Source organism: Brienomyrus brachyistius, chromosome 19, assembly GCF_023856365.1.
Source record: "Brienomyrus brachyistius isolate T26 chromosome 19, BBRACH_0.4, whole genome shotgun sequence".
NCBI classification, from domain to species: Eukaryota; Metazoa; Chordata; class Actinopteri; order Osteoglossiformes; family Mormyridae; genus Brienomyrus; species Brienomyrus brachyistius.
The window spans coordinates 8,849,307-8,871,187 of NC_064551.1; the positions used below are offsets into that span (position 1 = coordinate 8,849,307).

The 21,881-nt window shown below is 44.7% G+C and overlaps 1 long non-coding RNA gene across 2 annotated transcripts; it reads right to left on the minus strand.

Annotated features, from left to right (window-relative positions):
- Positions 1–1,425: 1,425 nt before the first annotated feature.
- Positions 1,426–21,489, minus strand: LOC125714779 (uncharacterized). Of its 2 annotated transcripts, none has more exons than XR_007383838.1 (6): positions 21,362–21,489; positions 21,192–21,239; positions 20,983–21,022; positions 15,173–15,258; positions 14,837–14,932; positions 1,426–3,481 (listed from the first exon to the last, which is right to left on the minus strand). It is a non-coding gene; the product is annotated as an uncharacterized LOC125714779 (long non-coding RNA). The 2 variants fall into 2 exon arrangements; XR_007383837.1 differs by having other exon boundaries at positions 1,426–5,407.
- Positions 21,490–21,881: the final 392 nt, after the last annotated feature.

Here is a 21,881-nt window from a genome sequence, read left to right on the forward strand (position 1 = left end):
CACGTCACCTTATTGACGGTCAGGAACCAATCAGCACTAATACTTGAAAAGGTTTTGAGACGATGCTGCTGATTAGCTAAGCAGTAGCACATACAATTACCAATGACAGGATGCCTTTTATGTTTAGCAAAACGAAGACCTCATCTAGAATGGATTTTTATAACCAACTCTTTCATTAACAGGAGCTGATTCCTGTGTGTGATTCCCACAATATGACTCCAATATTCACAGATATTTACATGAGACTATATATCGTCTATGCAATGTTCTTAGTTAAATATAGATATGGAGGTTTTAGGGTCCTAAGACTTTCAGGATTATAGGCACATAATTCAACCAGAATAAGCACTTTAACTCTGTATTCAAGCCCAAAATGCAACATAGTCTCAAAAGCTCAAATATAAACAGATAAAAAGCTCAGATAAAATACACATAAAAGATCCAATAAAATCAGGACAATGCTAACAATGCTAAACTATGCATGAAATATTAGTAATATTCTTTTTATTATCATTTTAGTGCATTAAGTGAAATATATTACTTTGGGTGGTTTTCTCATCCCCAAGTTGCCTCTTGGATAGGGGTGGGTAGCACTTATTTAAAAAGTCACAGGGGATCAAGTGGATAGATCCATCCTTGATGATGACTAAAGCCTGTGGACACAGCAGCCCCTGATGTATCAATAGAGGAGAAAAAGGAGCCGCCTGTTTGTTGGGAAGGCTGTACGGCAGTTTCCCAACCTGGTCCTTAGACATAGCTCCCTGCCTAACCTCCCTGGTGGGGAAGAAACTGGAGCTGGGAGGGAGCAAAAATGTGTGGGGCGGCCCCGAACATGACGGGGTGGAGTGGCAGGGCGTCCCCAACCATGACGCGGCGGAGTGGCTGAGTGACAGGGAGACCCCAACCATGACGCGGCGGAGTGGCTAGACGGCCCGACTGTTAGCTGCCGGAGTAGCTGGGAGGCCCGACCGTGACGTGGTGGAGTGCTGGGGTGGCTTTGACCCTGACACTGCAGCTGCCTGGGGTCCATCTGCATTTGTATGTGAGTCAGCGATGAACCTAGAGGCATCAGAAAAGACCAGCAATGGAGTCTATTGTCTCTGCCCCCCCCCCCAACCTGCCCTGATACCCTCAGGAAATGTGAACCATTTGTTTTCATCATGCTACAACTGCTTTTTACATTTTCAATGTACATTAAAAAGAAAACCACATAAGCTTCACGTTCTCATAAAGCAGATCATCGCATATCACTGTCAAAGGACCGAAAAACAAAACTGACAAGGGTCCCTCAGAAGCGCGGTGAGGCAGCGTGTGCTGCAGGGGGCGCTGCTTTGATCAGTGTGCTGCATAAAGGCAAGACAGCCTGCTTCTGTTTAGGAAGCACCTATCAGCAGGCTGCCTCGCCTCTGCTCAGAGCTCGCTGTACATTCACCACAAAGGATGTAAGGGATCTCATCACAATTGACATTTAGATTTGCTATTAAGATTAAACTTTAATGGGTCCTTGACAGATGAGTACATCACAGCATACCTTCTTTTTCATTTAACTGATATGGTTTATTTTTAGCTCCATAATCATACATAACTAATGGAAGTCGGTACCAGAGTTAGGCTGTCTGAGATTCTGGGCCTCGCTACTGGTGATTCTATTTTTTTGTTTAGTTACCTGCAGTGAAACACAGCATTTCGTGTTTGGTAAAAACAATGAGTTTCGTCTGATTTGAAGACAATATGGAATTGTCAGGAAATAAATGTATTTTGTGATCTCTCTAGCTTCGGGACAGAAGCATCAGGATTTGTGCAAAATAAAGGCCCGTTACGACCAAAAATGACACCGGAAACTGCAGCATGAGAGATTGAGGGGACGCGGGCGTTGCAGAGCTGCCACATGAAGCAGAATGTCACAAGGGTAGCCTGTGATGTCACCAAAGCAATCCGGTGCTAACGTGCCGTTTTGGAGATAGGATCTCTCTCCAGGAGGATAATAAAAAGCAGAATAACATTAATCTGCAGCTCTGGGAGAGCGCAAGCAACTGGGCCCTGCTGACGGATTTATTATTTTTTTTAAACGCCAGAGGATTGAAACGTCCATGACAACCGGGCTCCATGGAGAGATGTGACAGATTCCAGCCTCCATTGTGACGTGCAAATGTGATGTGGGACATCCTGGGTGTGACTCACACATGACACGAACAGATACATAGAGAACAAAGCGAAGCACAAATATAAGGCACGGCAGAAGCATCAGAAACACGCAGCATAATAAGGAACCCTAAGAAATAACTCTGCACCTGTGGCAATACCTTGCAGTAGCAGGTAAGATAAACAGGCAAATTGCATGGCTGGTTTATTTTGTGTTCGTAGCACCAACTAACCATCCTGTGCAGGTGAGATTAAGAAACAAGAAAACAACACAGATGTTAAATTGTTAGGAATGAGCTGAATTAAAGCAATGTCAAGTGGTTGAAGAGGAAATAGAATAGTGATACTTTATTGATCCCCATCAGGAGTTTCTCATTTCGCTGATCCTGTCTTGCTCTTTATGAGCCAAACAGGCACATATGTAGGTGACAGCAAGCTTGGGGGGTCAGCCAGCATCCAGTGGCCTTGGAGCAATTGAGAGTTAAGGGCCCAGCAGTGACATCACTCTCCTGACCACTAGATTTGTACCAGCGACTGTGATCGTGAGTCCGAACCCACACAGCCACACATCACCCCCATAATCATTCCGGAGTGGTTATCCTTCGCAAGCAGAGATCAGATCAAAAAAGCAAGGTGTGGAATTTGAATTCTAGGTCTGGAGCTGGCTGAGAGGAACAGAGATTAAACTGACACTTCTTAGCGAAGGCTGTCCTGAAACTGGAGATTTGTAAATATTCAGAGGCATAAGGCATAGTTACAGAGCCTTGGTCGTACGATGTCAGCTTAAGCTTTATAAGTCTTTATTGTCAATTCTGCCATATGTAAAGGACGCAGAGAGGATTGGCATTACGCTACTCTCAGATCCCACAGTGAGTGCACTAACAACAACTAGCAAGACAGATACAAGTTTTCAAGGATATACACGTATGCAAAAATAACATTAAACTAAATTAAACTAAGACGTAAGGTAGTGCAAATATGGTGGATTCAAAGTACAAATGTAGACAGAAGCCATTTTTGCTTTTTACAGTTTTAAAGTGTACATATTGTAAAATCTCCGGCAAGCAAAGATGTGGTTAGTACGTGTGACTCCCCGGGGTGGTGTGCTTCATGTGATCACACATATATTATCATGTAGTGCATAGCACGTTAACGGCATGGACATGGTTGGGGCCATGCTAGGTTTTGGGGGGGAAGCAAGCAGACTGCTGCCCTGCTGGGAGGGGGGGCTCTGGAGCCGCCAGCCCGGGTCACAGATGTGCCTGCCCAGCTTTTCCTAGCACCTTCCAGCAGCTGCCCAAAAAGGGAGGAGGAGAGGTCACAAGAGAGGGACAGGAGCCTGTAAAAACAAATAGTTTGCCTCTAGATACCTTCCTTCTGATTTTCTGCTTTACAGGGTTTAAACAGCCATTATCATTAACATCATTAACAGACATTGATTTTTTTTCACTTCTTTCTTGGAAAAAAGATATAAGGTTGGATTAAAACAACAAGCATGAACCTGAGGAAAAGTGTGATTAAAAAACAAAGGGGTGGCTGGCTGCAGAGGGAGGGTCTGCTCTGTATGTTTATACACCTCACTGGTCTGAATAGCACAGGGGCTGCAGCCTTTTGCTGATCACTGTACTGATATGGCCCCATCTGCAATGCCCCACCCCTGTTCCCTGTCACATGACCCTGACGTGCTGATCCCACTAGTGCTGATCCCACCACAGCTGCAGTGCGCCACACCTGTTCCCTGTCACAATAACCTCAACTGCTGATCCCATTAGGGCTAATCTCACCACAGCTGGAGTGCCCGTCCTGTACCTTGTCGCATGACCCTGACGGGCTGATCCCACTAGTGCTGATCCCACCAGAGGTGGAGTGCCCCGCCTCTGTCGCATGACCCTGATGCGCTGATCCCGCCAGAGCTGATCCCACCACGGCTGCAGTGCCCTGCCCCTGTTCCCTGTCACATGACCCTGACGTGCTGATCCCGCCAGTGCTGATCCCACCACGGCTGCAGTGCCCCGCCCCTGTTCCCTGTTACATGACCCTGAGCTGCTGATCCCATTAGGGCTAATCCCACCATGGCTGCCCCCAGCATGTCTCCTGCTTCAGCCAAACCCCATCACTACCACAACAGTGAAAAAGCTCCATTACAATAACCTCACAGAATGCGAACGGCTGCTAAATGGATGAATGGGTGAATGGAGAACAATACCTGGCAGAGAGGGCATGTACGAAGTATTTGCGGTGTTAATTAACTGAATTAATTTATGGGGCCTGTTCTGGCACCTCTACTGCATCACTCTTCACCCCAGCAGACCAAGAGCCACCAAGACACTTTCATTCGGTATGTGAAGAAGACTCTCCCTCTCTCTGTATATGTTTGTAGGATGGAAGGAAAAATAAAACATACATTTTCATTTCACTTTTCAATAAACTACAGCATGCTCTTTCCAAATATGCCCTCATTTGCTCAAAGACAACTTTTTCAGAGGCCTGCCCCACTGCCTCATTTCAGTTGGATAACAAGACAATATTCCTTCCAGAAAGGTCAGGATGGGTCAGCTGGATCGCAATGGGTTCAGCTCCAACCAGACAAGAAATTTCAGCAGCAGCATGGAGGAGTATAATAACCCTCCGTCTGGCCCCATAACATCAGAGCACCATAGAGAAACATAGACTGTAAGCTCTAAGCAGGACTGCTAGGAACTGTAGTAATTCTGATGTCACCAGGTGGTAACGAAGCCAGCATTGGAAGCCCACCTCTGCCAGGACGGTAGAGGAGGGGGACACTATGACATCATTGTTCGTGGTTGGCATTCCTTCTGAGGGCAGTGCAGGGTTCAGATTTGCAGTCCAGTGAATCTCCTCCTGTGAGGATCGCTTCCAGCCTCAAGTGGGTCCTGGCCAGAACTCAGACAGAGTACTTCCCAAGAATTCACTCCTGGAATGGATTTGTTGAGTGTCCCTGTTGTTCTGCTGAATGGATGTTTTCAGAGGTAACACAGAGCGTTCCCACAGGCCTATAGCTTTAGCAGAACCTTCATTGCTCATCCTCCTTGACAAACTTTTCATTGCCTTATCGCAAATTTTATCTCATGCTTTCAGTTTTTAATTACCAAAACCACTTACTTAAAAAAAAACTTGCCATTTACCTATTGTGCTAAATTTTTTATTGAAATTAATTTAAAAGTCAGATGGCATATTTTGTTTGCTGTTTCGTATACAGTTACAAAGTGATGGATTCCAAGAAAACTTCCAAGATATCTGTCTCCTGAAAAAAACAGTTTGGTGAAAAAAGTTGGATGTCAGAAACAGTTGGAAACATATTCACAGATTTTGGCTTTAACCTCCTTTAAAACCATATTTGCAGATATTGCTGTTCAAACTCAAACACACATAAACTTTTTCCCCATCATAAGCTATTTGCAATCTTGGCATTTGACTAAATTATTACATATATTGCCCAAGAACATTTTCTCCTGTGGGAAACGTTTCCCTGTGAATGTTTTGCACTGAAGCCTGCTAAGGGACACATAGATCTGTCACTGTTACCTTCTGTCTTTAGCCTTCCAACCTGCCCCATCCTACAACCTATAATATAGTTTAAAAATACTTGGAAATCATGTCTGAAATCTCCCTCACTGGGCCCTTTTCAAAACTTGAATTACCTGTTTTGGGTTGTTTTTGGCAACACATTTTTCAAAACCATTTTCCTCGAAAACACTGCAAGGCCATTTCAGATTGTTAGTGCATCTGGGAAGCCAGACACACGGAGCTTTTCTGCATATCCATCTTTTAATTGGACAAGCTAACTTTTTCTTCAGGGGATTAGCATTCCCGCTAGCTTTGAAAACCATTAGCAGACCACAAAATTTTGTTCCGCTAACTGTAAAATTTTTTCACAGGTAATGTGAATAAAGTTTAATGGTCAAAAACATTTGCAAATCCAAAATTGTCTGCAACAGTCTATCTGGCATGCTGTTGGCTGACAACATGTAAACACAAGTTGTGATTGGTTGGTACCTTGTTGGATTTATGAGAGTCCGGGCTAAATGTAAGTGAACAAAGATAAAGTCCATTTAAACTGGGATACCTTGAACTAATCAGAGAACAGGGGCCTGTATCACAAAGCTACATTTCCTGTTTAGCTGTATAACTTATCGGATATGAGGTACCCCGGTTTAAATGGATTTTACATTTACTTAGATTTAGCCCAGACTACCTTAAATCTGAGAAGTTATCTGACTGAGTAATAAATCCTGCTGTGTTATACAGGCCCCTGGTTGTATTTTCTGGGTTGTGATTGACAGAGCTATAGACCAATAAAGAGCTGAGACCCTCATTCCTAGTTCCAGGTAAACGGTGCCATGTTTGTAGTCTCCAAGCAGATTCACTGAGGACAACTAGTCTGATGTCTGTCATGACCATGTTAATGCTCTCAACTCCTTTCAACCATCAGTTAATCCTTACCACACAGACTGCTATGACAATAACTACTGTGATACTGACCCTAACTGGACTACAGGTTTATAAAAATTACTTGCAAATTTCTCTCATCCTCCTGATCTTTCCAAAATTCTTTTCTTCTTCAGACCTCCAAGCTGCCTTAATGCGATATCATATGAAGTGTGCTAACATATCAGCTGAGTTATCAGCCTTTCTAGATGATGCATTCTCCTTGGCAGATGGCCTGATACATCCCTTCACACCTCCATGCATATAAATCTTAACCATAAGGCTTCCTATTCCCTCTGTAGCAGCCCTGAGTAACTTTCTTCTCATTAAAGCTTTGCTGTGGTGGAATAATCTGCTGGTAGGAGCTGCCAACTCTCTTTTGGAGGCTAACCAAGAGCTCCATATTTTTGTGGTCACGGGTATCTGCTACTGCTTCTAAAAAGTAACACGGACATGGAAAGTTTTCCGTGTCATTTGTTGACCTCAATGTAGCTGTCATGGAGAGAAAAAAACTAGCAGGTTCAGATTCAGCTTTTTTTGAGTTTTCGAGATTCGAGTTTTATTATGCAAATCAGAAATCAAAGCCCGGTGAAGGTAAATCGGGAGATAGATGATGTTTGAGAAAATGCAGAGTTGTAGAATGAGAAATCACGAAAGGAGGGAGCCACAAGAGAGTCTGAAATCAAGACAGAACGCTAAGACCACGACTCGAAAGGAAACATGGTAATTTGGTTGAGGCCACAAGGGTGTAAGCAACCTAGCTAGGATTACGGCACAGGTGAAAAAATGAGGCAGCCGGAAGAGCTGGGGAGGAGGACTGCTGGCAGCTCCTTGTCGGAGCTACTGAGGTACTTTGTGTACCGTGGCAAATACGTCCTTGTAGCAGTTTACAGTGGCCCTGAGAAAGTGCATCTCAAACTGTAAAAGAATCATTACAGCAGTACTCTTTTGCATTTTGTACATAACAAATAATACTAAATGACTTCACTCCCTGTATTCCCTTTTGGTGCCTGGTAACCATATTAATATTGCCATTTTGCAGGGCCAGTCGGCTCTTATAAAAAAATGCACATCTTACAATTAAATTACACGTACGGCAAATGCACAGAAAATCTCAGATGATTTTTTTTAGGGCAGTTTTTACATTATTGATCGTGCCATTCAGTGAACACAGAAAAGGCCAGGCAATGAAATGACTTTAACCTGTATATGCTAACCTACCCTAAGTGCCCTAATTGGAAACAAATGAGCCTCGGAATAGGACGAGGCACATGTTGCACGGCTGGGCACTGCGCCTGGACCCGGGAGACCAGGCTTTACTGCCCTGCGGGAGGCGCCTCTCCTCTTCAAAGTCTCTGGAAGGGCAGAGAACAGAGGAAAGGTGCACAGAAGAAGCACTGGGGATGAGCTCCAGCAATACAGAGTCTATGGATACCTGAGAATGGACCAATAAGCCATGTGCTGCTAGTTTTTACTGGATAACACATGTGAATAGTTTGCATGGGTAACCTAATCTTAAGCTGTTTGCCGCTCAGACAACACAGAGCCTGAGACTGGCACTCCTTGGGACACGTGGATGGTTAACTGACCCACCTTAGGTCAAGCCAAACATAATGTACATATCAAGTGTATATATCAAATGTAAACAGCTCTAAAAGAAGTCTGCTTTTAAATCTGCTTTTTAAAATCCTGGTTTAATCCTGGTTCTGCTGTCAGAAGGCTACACTGCGAGGCAGGCTGCTTCCATACTCAAACTTTGTAAGACAGCAGGACACAAGAACGAGGTGAAGCAGGAGACACTGGCAGTGACCAGAAAGCAGACAGGCAGAGGGCAGAAGCGACTTTCTAATGTCAGAGATGACCATCAACTAATCTGACTGAGCCTCATAAATCGGAAGATGACACCAAGTGACCTTCAAGAAGAATGGGAAACATTAAGAGGTGTGAAGTGCACGGCTAGAACAGTTCATAACAGGCTCCTAGGAGCAGAACTGAAGACCCATAAAGCAAGGAAGAAGCCCTTCATTAATGCGAAACCGGGAGGAGCCAGGCCGGAGTTTGCAAAAAATATATATGTATTTTTTTTATCCAGTTGCAGACACATAAATTGAGAAATGAGTGAAACTCAAAATTTTGCAGTGGTCTCTTAATTTTTTCCAGAGCTGTCCATTAAATACTATTTAATTTTAATTGTTTATGTTATGCATGAGTTCTATTATTACATGTTATTGCTTATGGATGTGAAAGAACGTAATATACAAATCACTTTAAAGGTGTAGTATTAGAAACAAAAGGGGTGAAATACTGATCAAGTAAAGGTGTGGGGAATTTATTTTATTTATTTTTTTGTTTGTATACTTCGGGATTTTTAAGAAGTCTCTTTTATGAATCTTTTTGTTCTTGGAATTAAAGAAATAATTTTTAAGTTATTGGAAGTGCATTAAAACTCCTACACCGCTGATTTTCCAAATTAAACCTATCCTGCTTGTCTGGAAATTAAATAACTAAATATGATTCATATTGGACTGAATCAAAGTTCTACAGAAAACATTTAGGAAGTTCTTAAACCAGTAGTAATGATAAAGTAGTCCTTGTACTCGAGGTCCCTTTACCTAGCTAACTCTGGATTTTGTATACCTAGCTTACATCAGCTCTCAGCTGCTTTTACTTGAGACTAAAGCGATTTAGTGCCTCCATGCCTTCCATGTATAGTAACCCTGTGGAGTAGAAATCATTTACTAAGGGGTCACCATAATAGTTCCATAGATTCCACATTATATAGTTTCACTCCTGCTAATAAGGCTATTTCTTTTTTTATGAACCTAATATTTTCTAATCCCAGGGCTCTGCATTAGAACCATACATGTCGCACAAGGACAGAAAATGTTCTCATTCCTTCCGCTCTGGTTCTAGAGTTTCAAGGGTGGTACAGTGATCAAGGTTTAAGTCATCAATCATGAAACAGGCTGTTCTCCTTGGAAACTAAAGTGATGGAACAACTCTTATTAAAGGGTGTCATGCCTTTGCTGAATGGGTACCCAGGACAGTTAGCATGCATCCATACCTGTGTAAACACAGTCAAGCCTCATAAACTAATCTCTTATTAGGCAATTTTTTATGTTTATCTAAAAAATGATGTTAATATGGGTGCTCATTACAGAGCATGGGATGAGCAGGAATGCCCCCCCCCAGATACAGGTAATAATGGTTCCTAGTCATATTCAGCCGTATTCCATTGGGCATGTGCTGACAAGCTGGATTATCAGTCGCCCCTTATGCAGCTGGGGTAGTAATCGTTCAGCGTGGTCCTTACTTAGGAGGCCATCCTCATGGAATTCACTTTACCAGGGCAGAGCCCCTCTGAGGATCGAGCTTTTCGTGTGGTGGAGGGATTTACTTTAATGATCCACAGAGCTCTGTTGTCTAGAGCCTGAACTCTTGATAAGGCCTCCCTTAGAGAACAGGTCTGTCGGGAGAAGCCAAACTGTCTTTGACTCAAGACTAAAGACCCAGAGTAAAAGGTACCAGGAAGAACCTGTGTACTCTGCCGGGGATAGAGTTACCTGGGAGCCACCCCTGAAGCCAGACCTCGCTCCAGCAACCCACATACCCCAGCCAGGTTCTATCTAAAATGGCTACCTGAAGCCATCTTGTGGGCTCATTACCTACAATGTGAAAAGTGAGGTCAGGTGTACCGCCATTTCGTTGGAAGGCCTGAATACGAAGAACCCGGGTTGATTTGACCATCGAAATGGACACTTGCTTTGAGAATGTGGAATGTTACCACTATCACAGGGATGGAGCCTGAGCTGGTGTGGAGCATAGAAATTAATCAGCCGGATAGAGTCCACCTCACATACATGCTTAGTGTGGGCTCTGCAACCAAACCTCACGATCAGGGATGGACTTTCTCCAACTCTGGAGTTCCCCATGGTGAAAGACCCCAAGCAGGTGTGGGGATGCTCACAAAAGCCAGGATGAGGCTGTGCAGCTGGAGTTTTTCCCAGTAGATAAGAGATTAGTTTCTATGCAGCTGACGGTTACAAAGAGAAAACTGCCGATTGGTGAACTCTTACTGGACTTGTTTGTCAACCATGGATTGTCCATAATAAACACCCTGTAAGGACACATGGATGCTTAATGCAGAAGGTCCCAGAGCAAAGGTCAATGGTTGACTTGGCAGTTGACTCAAGGCTGCGTGTTTTAGACACTCGGTTGAATACAATGGGCAAGAACTGTCAAATAATCATCAGTTTGTGGGGAAATGGATCTGACACATGTCAAGAGGGCCAGATGAACCAGGATAATCTAGACGAGAAGTGAGAGAACATCTGGCCGATGCTGCAGCGTAAAGTGAATAACTTCTCCTTGGAAGGAGCAGAAGGCAGTCAGTGTCTGCCATGGCAGTAACCCTAAGATGAGCTAATGGACACATGTGGTGCGGAAATCTGTCAAGCTAAGGAGGGAAGCCTTGAGGAGAATGCTAACATCAGGGTCTCTGGAAACAGCTGAAAGGTACCAACAGACCAGAAAAGCTACAACAAAGGCAGCCATGGAAGTGAGAAGTCATGCCTGGGAGGAGCTGGGACAGAATATGGAGACAGACTAGTGAATGGTGCCCAAGACGTTTTGGAAGATGGTTCAATACCTCAAAAGGGGGAGGTGGGACCTTGCTCAAGGTGTATTCAGCTAGAAAGGGGAAGTGCTGATTTTCTGGAGTTGGAAGACTTTGGACTCCTTAACTTGATGGATATGCCCTCTCACAAGGAGTTACTTTCAGAAAATTCTTGTGGATCAGAGTCCATCATCGCAGCTAAAGTTGTGCTGGTGGTGAGAAAACTCTGAAAGCACTGAGTGACATGGTTAATGTGTCTTCAATGTTGCACAGAAGGCAGGTAAAGTACCCGATGATTGGCAAACATTGATGGAGAACCTTATTTTCAAAAAGAGGGCCGAAAGGGATCTTATAACTATAGAGGGATCACACTTCTCAGCCTCCTGAGGAAGGATTATTCCAGTGTACCGAAGATGAGACTAATAATGTGAATCTGGGGCCTCATTCATAAAAAAGTTGCATAAATCCTAGCCTACATATGACCAAAGACCATTTCTGGAAAGTGTGTAAGTGTGATTCATAGAAAATGAACGTACGCACAAAAAAAATGTGTGTACAGAACTCATGTGCAGCTTAATGGTTTTAGAGCTCCACTTTGGGAACGCCCCCCAGCAATACCATTAGCATATAAATGACCTTGAATCAAAGCCCAAATCGTCTACTTGATAATGGCGAGAGAATGTTAAAGAAGAATGTTAGTGGGGCTGAAATTGAGGTTCTGTTGGTAGAGGTGCACATGCATGCAGGGATGCCGTCTGGGTGCCATTACAGTGGTTGTTACTACTAGGGATGTCACAATTCCAGAAATTTAGTCAATAGCAATTCAAGTGTTTCAAGCAAACCTTCAAGTGTTTCAAACAAACAATACTGTGCTTAAAATACAAATAAAAAGAGAATTTCCCCAGGGGGATCAATGAAGTATCATCATTTCATTTCAGTCAACTTTTGATGGCAGTTGTAACAGTACACAAAATTCACGGTTCCGTACGATCCTTGGTTTTGGTTCACAGTTCGATGCAATTTCGGTATAGCAGGGAAAACTGAATTTGTTTTAAAATGTATTATTAAATATGCAAAAAACACAATTAAGAACAGGTGTAAATCAATAATGAAATAAATCCCCTCTGAATCCAGTGTTCTCTCCTATCATGTATGATCACATATTTGTCCAGAAAAACACCTCTATACGTAATTATGCCTTTTACTCCCCCTAACTGCCACCGGGAGACTAACTTGCAGAGGTGGTTCCTGGCACGTTCCAGCCACACACACTAATGATCGTCTCAAACTAGTTAGCACCTTGGATAACAGGCCTTATGGTAGTTTGTCTCATGTACTAGTTATCTGTATGTCAGTCATTCTTAATCTGGGTACTGCCTGTATTTTTAAAAGTGATGCTCTACTAGTGCTTTGGTGATGAAATTCACCGAGGGGGAACTTCAAAATACAATGGTTTACCCAAAATACCGCCACATTCCCTAAATACTGCTGCATACTGCATTATGATAATACCGTCCAAGCCAATTTCATGGTGTGTCTGAAAGGATGGCCTGTTATGGGGAGCTGGAAGTGCCATCCATGCTATTTGCACATTATATTGATGCTTTTGGCCTCATCCGGTTAAACTCTCAAGAAGGTACTTGAGGAATTTGATGCTTCAACTCTGAAGAGGCAGGCACGAGAACTGGCACCTCCAAATCCGGGGCTATGACGTTCGCTTAGAAAAGTGGATTGCCCTTAATGAAGAAATTGAAGAACCTTGTACATGAGTGATGGTATGAGGGAATGTGAGATTGATAGGCGGATTTGTTTGGCAGCTGCAGTTTTTGAGCACAGAGGACATCCACGGTGCTGAAGAGGGGCTTGCAGTTTACTGGTCAATATCATGTCCCTATCCTCACCTACGGTAATGAGCTGGGGGTAATGACCAAAAAAAAATTCAAGGTCACAAGTAGCATGGACCGAAATGAGATTTCTCTGTAGAGTTGTTGGGCTAATTATGACAGGGTGAAGAGTTCAGAGATCCAGAGGGACCTTGAAATAGACTCACTGATCCATCTGATGGAGAGGAGTCAGCTGAGGTGCTTCAGGCTTCTTATAAGGATGCCAGCTGGTTAGCTTCTATGGGAGCCCTTTGGGCGTGTCCCACTGGGGCGGAGGTCCCTGGGAGACCCCCAGATATGCTGGAGGGAGTGTATCTAGCATGAGCTAGAGTCTGTGGCCATGGAAAAAGAGGTGCGATTCGAGATGCTCGGCATGCTGCCTCCGCAGTCCTCACCAGAAAAGCGGCGGGAAGATGAAACGAGATGATGAGCCTCTTAGTGGAGGCAAACTGCTGTGAGGGGTCTCCTGAGCTTGTTAACTAGAAGTGCAATCACTACATAATTCCCCTTTTAAGGTGCCCATACATGTGGCTTGCATAATCCTTGGATGCTGGGTATAAGTGATCATTAAATGGAGGCCATGAACAATTATACCCAAACAAGCCTGGCCTTTCTCACTTCACACCTCATATAAAATCAAAATATATTTTTATGGCATTCCATCTGACACTGGGATCTTTAATGCGCACCAGAATGTCTGCTTGCAACTGAAATACCAGCAAATATGCCTGGAATGCAGTGTGCTGCATGGCGCCGGACCCAGCTTACATGACCCTTGCCACAGACAATGTGTATAGCAGCTTGACACAAAGACATACAAAAGATGTACTGAGTTCACCTCCATCCTGTTCAATGCAACACAAGCATACTTGCTTTAGGCATCCAGTTAACCATTTCATTCAGACGTGTTTCAGCCAGGAAAATAAGCTGTACTTTGTTTTATTGTTTATGCTTAAATATTATAGTTTAGGATTATTTATGCAAAAGTTCTTCAAGCCTAGGATTTTTTTTATCACTCTATGAAAGATAGAAGCTTGTAAGAGGTTATCCGGCTCCCGAACTGCGTTGGTGGATGTTAGCATTGCTGTTTAGTTGAAGGCGAGATGGGGTCACCTGGGGTGAAGCCACAGGATCCATTAGTAACGGTGTGGGGAAGGATGGTATTGGGCATGTGGGGGCAACATGATTCACACCAAGTCTAGCTCCAGTTCCACTGCTATACATCCTGACTCAGCTGCAAATTATTTTTGGTTCAGAAGCACCTTGAAATATGCATTTTTTATCTTGCACATTTGAGTCTCAGGTAAATCTGTGATTGAAATGAATCCTATTATGTGGTCGCCCAACTGGAGCGGGGTATGAGGCGTGAGCCTGTGAGGGCGTTTATCGCCGAGGAATCCCAACGCGATACCTGCAGGCTCAGTACCTCCGGCTGCCAGCACGTAGTCCAGGAAAGCATGAGTAATGCGCGTTTAACTCAGCTCAACATAAACAGTTTACGCTTTTTTGTCGGCTTGCCTGAAATGCTTCTATAGCTGTGCTTCACCTCTCCTGCGCTTCCATGAGCGCCCACGTATCTCCCCCAAAACAGGGCATTCTGGGATGCCACTGCTTTTCATCAGCTTCGATATGCTGGGAACGAACTTTGAACAACTAAGCGCTAATGTGGACCTGTGGAGCCAAAGATTTCATAATTTTACTTCACATTACATTTGTAGAGACAAACCACGGTACTGCACCAACTTACCTGTGGAAAAGAAGCATCTTATGATTAGTGCAGGTGTGGTTCATCAGAGACCAGGTAGGATGGAAAAGCTGCTAGACACCAGCACTCCGGGATTGCCTACACCAGAATTAGGGCATAACACAGCCAGACAATAAAAACAGGACACAAGATACACAACAGAGAGGAACAAATGCAAGATGATCAATACAATAGTATGTGCAGATTCAAGCAGCACAATGCAGATAACATACATCAGTACATATTGTACATGACATACAGCAATGTTTTATGTACTACATACACTTTCAGACTCTACATAAATGTAGAGTAACACCCAGAGTATATAAGGTGACCTACCTTGGATTCCCCTCTGCAGAACAAAGCGGCATTTCCTGTCTTACGATGCCTCTGTGGCCTGGGCTTGTCTTTCCCCTTGATATTACCTGTGATAATATCGTAACACAGGGGTTCCTGTAAACAGGCAGATAGCTGAGGCCTACATGTAAGAAACCTTCACCACAGCACGTATTTATGAGTGCAATCACGTACTCTGTGATCTGCGTCTTTTTATTCCTCGTCGTTTATTTTTTAAGCACCGCTAGATGCCAGGGCAGGGAGAGGGGAGTTGCAGTGAAGGGACACTGAAAACACAGTCAGGGTTAAAACGTTTGCACATCATTTTGCAAGTGACGTCAATATGACGCACGCCCTGCACACACACACACACGCAGACACACACATTCACCTATCTCATTCATTTCAGTCAGTTTGCGTTTCATGCAATACAGCTGCCATTAAAATCCTAATTGTCTGCTGATTATGGACGGATGGAAGTTATTTTAACAAACTTAATAATCTTTTAACTGCTTAACAGCTATTAATTAAAAACACCTTCCTCTTAATGCAAATCCGTATGAAGTAAATTAACAAAGCGTTAATTTGAACCGCATACAAGATGAGTGTATAACAAAATCAGCAAGAGGTCGTTTTCACTGTGCCTCGGACCATGTGTGAGTTTCCTTTGAACATTCCTCTACATGGTACATAAATGTGAACAGGTCAGACGTGTAGACAGAGCCCATAACCTTTGTTTACTGTGCCTTTGTGCACATCCATGTCACCTGATGTATGGCCTGTTATTATTATTAAAGCAAAGAATATTTATGTGACCAAATTCATTTTGCTGATGCACCAATAGAATTTTAAACCCGTGTTATCAACCCTTTCTAGGGAAAAACATTGAGTATATGGCCCCTTTCGGTGACTCCAGAGCAGGGAAAGCACAGCACAGCCCTTCCTCCCTATTGAAGGGTCCTTTATGGGCGACACATACACAGCAGCTAAACTGTCATTTGGCAAAGTGAAACCCATGAGCTTGATTTGTTAAGCTATGCGGGAGGACTAGAGAAGGCGCGGTAGCAGCGACATACTGAAAGAGAGCGGGGGGCGAGTTAAGCAGGAAGAGGGGAGAGATGGGGGTGCCACCTGTACGGGGAAGGAGAGGCAAGGGGGCAGGCAGCTTCAGTTACGAGGAAGGGAAGTCATACTCTGTGTTTCAGGGGCACAAGTATATATACACGTGTACCACATGTACCATACTGGGGCACACACATATACATGTGTACCACATGTACCATACTGGGGCACACACATATACACGTGTACCACATGTACCATACTGGGGCACACACATATACACGTGTACCACATGTACCAACTGGGGCACACACATATACACGTGACAGCGAAGCTTAATTGAGAGCACTGGGTCAGACCATCTATTCAACATCCCTGGCACATTTGGCCGGGGGATTAATGGTCTAGATCAAGGACTCAGATGTAACAGTTCAGATAAGGCTTGAACCAACAACCTACTGATCACCGGTACAGATACCAATCACATAGAGCACGGCAAAACCACAAAAACACAGGGTGTGTCGTACACCCACATCATCTTCCGTGGCACCACAACCACTCTGTGCAGACCAGCCGCATAATTCCAGCACTCTTCTCAGTAGCGGTCCCAGAAAGCCATCCTGGGCTGGATACAGGGGTATGATGGGTGGGCAGATGATCCATAGCCCTGCCCCTCCCCAATTACTGCTAAAAATGTACCATCTTGGGAACAATTGGCTGCAAAAAGCACATTCAAATTTTTTGGATTATTTTAAATCAGCGTCAAGGTATATATGGACAGTGGAGAAAGTGAAGCATTTAGACATGCAGACAGCTTCTTTCGTTAAAAGGAAACTGCCCCCCAAACATGCCAATTAGCTGCGTCTCCTGCATAAAAATAGGCTGTGGGGAGAATGTGGCACAGGGTTTGCATTAATTTGAGAAACAAACAGGGATCTAGCAGGGATAGAGCCCCCCCCCCCATCCCCCCGGTGCCCCGGTGTGCTTTAATTGCTGTGGAGCCTGACAGCACCGGAGGTTTGGGGATGCCAGCTTCAGCATCCTTGCTGCCGGGACCCAGTCAGGCTCCGGGGCACGGGGACGTTTGCGGAGTAGATGACAGCACACTAACAGTGCCTAAACACCCCCCCCCCCCCCCCCGCTCACTCCAGATATGTCACATGATCCCCGCACGTCACATCTCTACCTCCCATACATGACAGTTATGACATTTGACTGCATGACATTGCATTATTATATAATAGACAGACACACACACAAATAGACTCACACACACACACACACACACATAAACATACACATAGACACACACAAGGCAACAGAACTAATCTAGAAGGGGAATCAGTGCAGTAGAAGGTGGCTGATTATATCATATTACCAGTCACAAGATTAGCAAAGTTCTCCATGTGGAATGACTATGTCAATGTTTCCTGACACTGGAGATCTGTCCGAGGAGTCATCAGATTCAATATCATACCTGACACACACCTGAAGAGCAGGCTGGGGGCTGCACTAAACAGAGAAAGAGAAGCACCTGTGTGAAGATGGAGGGTTTACATGGACGGCCAGCCACCAGCAGGACCTCGGCCTTCAGCCCAAGACACTGGAGAGGCTTAAGGAAACGAGAGGTTCCCACCCTGGGAAGCCAGCAGGACCATGTTTAGGAACTCCTGATGCATATGAACACAGCAGAAAAGACCGAAACCAGGTTTTATACAGGAAGTTCATTCCAAGTCCTAAATCAAAACTTGGCCAGAATTGTGGCATACGTCCAAGCGCATGCTGACCTTGACTTTTCCCTAAGTGACAAACAGATGTACAGGCATGAAAACCACAGGTAGCGCTGGGGTGTCTTAAAGAAAGGAGCGATGATCAGAACCTGAGAGATAACAAAGATCTGTGCTTAACCAGTCAGCCTGTGTTTAGCCGTAAAGCGGGTCACGTGACTGTCTTACAAGTGAAACGGTATAAGCACAGGTTGCATTGAGAGCCGGGCTAATTGGATCCATGTTGCAGGGAGGTCTGTACAGGCCCTACAAACAGGAAAAGTACCGTGCCAGCTAATATCTTCAATATGAGCATCTGAGACAGTGGCAAACAGCAGAATAATCAACTGTTTCAATTAAGTTGTCAGGCTGTGGCCTGAGGAAAGGCAAACGCAGTAGAGTGAGCCCGATATGAGGCGCTCTTTATGTCGATGACAGTTCTGCTCAGTGGGTGTATGCGGGGCCATGCAAACAAAAGCATAAACACGTCGAATTCATCAAGTGAGCGCAAACAGATCCCCGGCCTGGAGGACGACCGTACGCTGGGGTGGCAGCATCTACAGGGAGAATTTAAGAGCCTTCAGAAACACCCCAAAGATGTCCGCCTTTGTTAAACTAAATAAAAGCACGACTTCTGACAGATTATTCAAATAGTTTTTTTCCACATATTTGAGATTCCAGCTCAGAATACCAGAGCGTCATAAACACAAACATAAGACACACATTTTCACCGAAACGAGTTTCCCATCATGCTATTCGTCAGGCAGCGAGACAGAGACTCAAAGACAGGCCAAAGCTAAATGTCTATTACACCCCAGTATCCAATACAGTCTCCTTTAAAGGGATGTTGGTACATTCAACGTCATTCTTATCAAAATATTTTTGTTTTGCACTCGTGGGAATACCGGCTTTAACAATCAAGCTGACAGTGTCAGAGATGATAATCTGGATCCAGCAATCCAGCTCTGACTGTGACAAATCAATGCCACCATCGCCCGCGATTTCATTTCAGCCTATAGGGGCAGCGTGCAGCTCTGAAGGCTAGAACCTGGTGTCTGTGGTCAGATGGTTGCCGGTTTGAGTCCCACGGCTGGCAGAGTGATCATATCACTGTTGGGCCCTTGATAAAGGCCCAGAAATGTGCTCTAAAAAAAGCCTGGATAAATGGCTGATCATAGGCTTTGCTCCATATGTGTGCCTCATAGAAGCGAAAGATGGGATGTGTGAAAACTAAAGAATTTTTGAATTTTAGAATGTACTTATGTGGGATTAACAAAAAAAAAAAAAGAACACAATCAAATCTTACAAAGGAGACTTGTAAGTTCCCTTAGATGGTTTTGAAGACTTTAGATCTTATAATAATGCCATTGCAATGTTTGATGTGGGGAATTTGCCGAGACGTCTGGGCATGTACACTTGCCTGCATCAAGTGCAGTAGTTTAGTCTTTTGCATCTAAAGTGAAAACCACAGGGTAAGTGAAGTCCCAAGCAGGCAGAACAGCACTCTGAATCTTTGCTACACATCTCTACTTACTCTGGGGGGGGGTGAAGGTAACAGGAACACAGTCTTATCTGTGTTCACGGCCCTGAGCCTGGCAGCGCTACCGCGATGCTGGGAAGTGTGGCTGAGCTCATCAGGATCCTGACGGATGAGAAAGCCAAGCGAGCCGCGCGATTGGCAGTACGGCACGGAGCGTGCAGTGTGAGCGTGCAGTGTGAGCGCGCCTGCATCGCTCCGGATATGACAGAAGCTGCCTTTACGCCCAGGATGCACAGACATCTATTCAGCAGCATTTTCCCAGCAGCAATCAGCAGATATATAATTTTTCATTGCAAAAAACAGGTCAGCTGACACATAATAGGGGACAAAATGTGACTGTTTTGTTCACGTTAGCATCGGACTGTATAAAACAAAGCAAAGATAACATGTATGCTTCTAGGCTAACAAAAAATGAAGCATCCAGGGAACAGCGCTAAATATCCGTAGCGGGAACGGACACAGACTGCCTGATGTAACAGCTTTTCCCAGCATACACTGCAGGAAAGGGGCTCACATGCCCATTCACACTGTGGGGCCTGATGTTCTGCAAAGAAGACAGGAAAGTGTTTAAACGCCCCTATGAAACACATGCCCTTCGGCAGAAATCCAACTTCACGGCCTCCCAACTGTCAGAGGGATGATTTTGCCCGAAATCCTGTTTCAGCCAAAAGAAACAAACATTTCTGTTTGTTGACCTTCTCTCTGCTCAAATGCAGTCAGATACAAAGGTAACTCCATATATTAAATCATTGTGCAATAGGTAGGATATTATTAATCCATGTTTCATGAGCAGCCCAGGAAGCGTGCGCAGGGCGGGGGACGCGATGGATGGGATGGCAGCTTGTTACTGGGTACACACACATACCTGGACACACATTCACACTCCATGGGCAAGGCAGAAATGGCAGCTCACCTAACTGCATGCTTTTTGGACTGTGGGAGGAAACCGGAGAACCTGGAGAAAAGCTGGGCAAACATGCAAACCCCACAGACGCGGCTCGAACCCGTCGCCTTGGAGGTGTGAGGCAACAGAGACACTGCAGCCCCCCGTCATGAACATTACATACCTTCTTCTCTCAATGTTAAGTCCTCGATAATGTCATGGTTTAGGATGCACTGCCAAACCCAGCGGATGACAGTGGGCAGTGGGAGGGCCAGCAGGTCCCCAGCCTCTTCAAAGAGGTTGGCGTTGAGAACAGGTGACCCCCTCACCGCTAACGGGATAACACCCAGCGAGCTGCTGGTTAAGCCAACTGAGGGGGGCACAGGAAGCTCCTCGCCCTCCCAAACGGGTCGCGCAGCCCGCCTCAGAGCGGGCACACGATCCGCCTGCAGGGGGTGGGGTCTGTGCTCCCGTATGCCGCCCAGGTAATGTGCCCAAATTAGCATCAGAAGCTGGAGGCAGAACAGTCAGCTCAGAAGCGGGCGAAGGTGCCATTTCTCACCAGAAAGCGACACAGCAGGTCACATGTCAGGGTCCCCCTCCTGGGGCAGGAAATGACACATAGGGAGAACAGAGAGAGTCATGTCTCAATAACCCTTAATAAATCTTGAAAAAAGCACTTTCAATTAAAAACGTCTCTATATGCCTCAGCATTGGTATATACCACACATAGTCTCGTACCAATATTTACCACATACCAAAATGTTATACCTTGTTGAAATTGTTGTGCGTAATATTTTAGGGACACTGGCAAATACACTGAAAGACAAAAAAGAAATCAGATGTTATTAGATAACATATAGCAAATAGGATTCTCTAAATGCAGTAAATAAACATGTCACCTAACCGAGTTTTCCATAAAAAATCAATCCATTCCCCACCTTTCTCTTCCTCGACCAGCCCTCTCACTGCAGACATCGAGGTATCGATTCCTCCAAAGACTGCTGAAGGAAATGTCAAGCCATTTTAAGACCATAATGTATAATATCGGCATGCTGCTGAATCACAGAAAGACTCGGGGCAATGTGATTCGCCAGGCCCGGGGATGGCTTGCTGTGCTCGCCCATTCAGAGTGTTTCCCGATTCGTTTGTTGGCAAGCTCATTGGTCACCCAGTGTGAGAGCTCTGCACTTAAGTCCAGCCTTTCCCCCATACTTGGACAACAGACTAATCTGAAATGTGGTTCCCAATGGAAGGCTGTGACGGTGCATATGGGGCTCTTATGAAAGAGCTTAGGCTAGTGCCACATCTAGGGAAAGTTGTACAGCATTAGCGCATACTTGCAGCTCAGAGAAGTCAACGCCCCTTCTCTGCGTGCAAAATCTGCAAAAAGCGAACAGTGCACAAGCTCATTTTCAGCTCTCATTAGCATCCCATGTCTCTGCCGCAACATTCCCAATT